A 3,258-nucleotide genomic window follows, 5' to 3' on the forward strand; every position below is an offset into this window, starting at 1 on the left:
TGGCACACAGCCCCTAAGCCTCTGCTCTCTACTTCCTTCTGCCAGGCAATGCCATCAACACTCTTCTCACTGAAAGGCCATGTGTTACATGGTGCTACAATAATCCTCAAGATACTGAAAGTAATGCCAAGTGAAAGACCAAGGGGGTGGGTGGAGGGCTAATGGGCTGGATGAAATAGCCACTTGATTGCTAGTTCATACAAGATGTGGCAGCAACTCCTTTTCTGGCTTGAGATCTTGGATATCACATCTTAGAATCAGGTGGCAAAGCATCTGTGAAGGGCAATGTGGCATCCCAGGCAGTGGGTGGTGAGATCAGGAAGAAAAAATGGAAATCAACAGATGGTGGATCCTACAGCTGAGAACCGATTCTTCAATTTGACATGGTTAGAATAAACATTTTAAATGGAGCTTGGTAAAGATCGGGTTATTTTACCATTGACCAAGCTCTTGGCCTCTAGAAGGTCTTAAATTTTTATTTCCTTTGCTTTCATGAAAGTTTCTTTGCTTTCCAGGAACTTCAGGGGGAAAAGGTTAAGTAATGGAGGGAGGGAAGAAAGAGGGGTTAGCAGATCAAACCCAGGACTTAAAAGTCCCAGATCTAAACCTTGAAATCCCCAGATATTTTATGTTATAAAAAGATGTCCCACTTTCAGAATCCAGTTCTGTAAATAGTTTTCAGAAGTCAGGGGACTTGCAAAGATTTAATTTGCCTGACAAAAATTTTCATTGGCATTTTCTATATTTCCTAGTGCCACCCTCTATGATTTTCAATCCCTAAACATCTAAATTAATGTGGACATCTGCTTCTAGCAAATATAGTCAGAGCTGCCCTGCCACTGCCAATTTGCAATCATAAAACCATAGGAATAAAAGGAAGAAGAAGTTAAACAGAACAACTCAGCCCAGCTTCCTGGAACTAGGGCCTTTTGTAACTTGCTCCCCTCCTCCTACCCCGTATCCTGCCCCCTCTCACTATGTCCCAATCTAATGTCATAATTCAACTGCCAAATATGCGTAATAGGAAACATAAACCACAATCCCATTTGTTCTATAATCATTCAAACATCACCAAGTTTTTGTCAGGACAGAAAATGAAAACTATGTGAATAAATACTACATTCAAGGAATCTGTACACCCCCAGCCATTTAAGCCACAAGCTTATAATGAGGAGAATCTCACACTTTCTGGAAAGGTTGGCACTTTGCTCCTGGCCTGACGGTCATTATGTCTCCCTAACTTGGCTCCGGCTCCAGGCCAGCACTGTCCAGTGGCCATGGAATGTGGACTGTGAATGCAAACTACCTATGCCATCTTAAATTTCCTAGCAGCCACAGTCAAAGAGGAAAAAGAAACAGACTACATTAATCTTAATAATACTTTTTGGTTTTGTGGGTTTTTTTTCAATTCGAGAGCAGGTACTGTTTATTAATGGACAAGATTAGAAAAAATAATCGTGGTAGGCACGTTTATTCTTCTAATAGGCCTATGGATCTGGTCTTCCCTGTTGTCAGCATCTCCACCTTCTACAAAATTGGTGGTCTTTTTCTTCATTCCACCTTGTTGAGAGGATAATTTGAAGGTCCACAGGAAGTTATTTTTTCCAACAGTATAGATCTCATGAATCAGATCCTCTATGTAGATGATGCCATATTAACCAAGAGATAGAGCAATCAAAGTATTATCTGTCGTGAAAGTAGCTTCTTATTGATTTTGCTGTAGCCACATTTGTAGATTAGTTTATTTACTGACTTCTGATTTGGGTATGCCCAGGCAATATATGGTTCTATAAACCTCAGCATGCTATTGAATCCCTGCTGAGCTTCACAAAGTTTCTATTGAAGATTTGACGAAGGCGAAGAAGTTGCAACACCTTTCAGACCTTTGGGCTCACCCAGTTGATAACCTCTGATCCTGAAGACAAACGCCAGTTTGGGTTCTGCAGGTACGCAGAAGTTGCCAGCTTTTCTTGCCATCCTCGCCATTCGAATTTCAGTTCTGTACATCTGCCTATATTCCTTGTGATAGTGCTTTGCTTTTTCATAGATAAGCTTCCTCCTTGCCTTTTGAAGCATCTTTTGGGCAAACTTATTTCTCAGGTGCTTGATCTTCAGCTCTGCGAAATTCCTTCACTTTTTCTTAAGGGATTCTGGCACAGCAGGAACCTTCTTCTTCTCTTCGACACCCTCCATGGTTCCAGCCGGAAAAGAGAGTTGATAATACTTTTTAACCCAGTACCTCCAAAATCATTTCAGCATATGACCTATACGTTAAAAAAACATTGAAACATCTTATAGTCTCTTTCACACAAATTCTTCAAAACTCAGTATTTACACAATTCAGACGAGTCCCATTTTAGGTCCTCGATAGGTGGCTAGTGACCAGCTTAATAGATAGCACAAGTGTATGCAGATAAGCCTGTCCTTATTTATACGGCAAAATGTGTTCCTTTCTAAAAGAAAATGCCCCTCCTGAGTCAGGCAACTGGAAATGGTAATTCCTTTTCCTTAAATAAGCTTACCAGATAAAACACAAAACACCTACTTAAATTTGAATTTCCGATAAATAACAGATTATTTTTAGTATAACTATGTCCTAGTATTGCATGGAACATACTTATGCTATAAAAATTCCTCAATGTTTATCTGAAATACAAATTTAACTGGGCTTCCGGTATTTTTATTTGGTAAATCTAGCAACCTCACCTGAATTCAACTCAAGTAAGAAATGGAGGGGGAGGAATAAAATATGGCAGTGGCTGAAGGCAGCAGCAGATGATGGTGCACCAGGAAGTCAGAGGCAGGCCTGCCGGGACAGCCACTGTAAGAACCACCATCATTAAGGGTGAGTAATGGAAGCACCTGGGAAAGCACAAGGCTGAGCAGCAGGGGTGGCCGCCTCTCTGGAACCTGTGCCTGTGCGCCTTGTTTTCTCTTTCTCTTTCCATGAATTTTACAAAGATACCTGCACATCCTGTAAGGATACACATTTTGCAAGACCTTAGTCTTAACATGGCACCTGCAGCTTTAAATTTTGCTATGGATTTTCCATGCTAATAAAAAAAAAAAAAAAAAAATTAGGGGCTGGGCGCGGTGGCTCCCGCCTGTAATCCCAGCACTGTGGGGAGGGCAAGGTGCGCAGATCACGAGGTCAGGAGTTTGAGACCAGCCTGGCCAACATGGTCAAACCCTATCTCTACTAAAAATATTACAAAAATTAGCCAGGTGTGGTGGCACATGCCTGTAATCTCAGCTACT

General features: G+C 41.3%; 1 pseudogene across 1 annotated transcript; it reads right to left on the bottom strand.

Moving 5' to 3' along the window:
• Positions 1-1,429: 1,429 nt before the first annotated feature.
• On the bottom strand, positions 1,430-2,193 carry LOC105538186 (annotated as a pseudogene). Its single transcript, XR_001005853.1, has one exon. The product of XR_001005853.1 is annotated as a 60S ribosomal protein L7 pseudogene (transcript).
• Positions 2,194-3,258: the final 1,065 nt, after the last annotated feature.

The sequence above is a fragment of the Mandrillus leucophaeus genome, unplaced genomic scaffold (assembly GCF_000951045.1).
Source record: "Mandrillus leucophaeus isolate KB7577 unplaced genomic scaffold, Mleu.le_1.0 Scaffold186, whole genome shotgun sequence".
Classification (NCBI taxonomy): Eukaryota; Metazoa; Chordata; class Mammalia; order Primates; family Cercopithecidae; genus Mandrillus; species Mandrillus leucophaeus.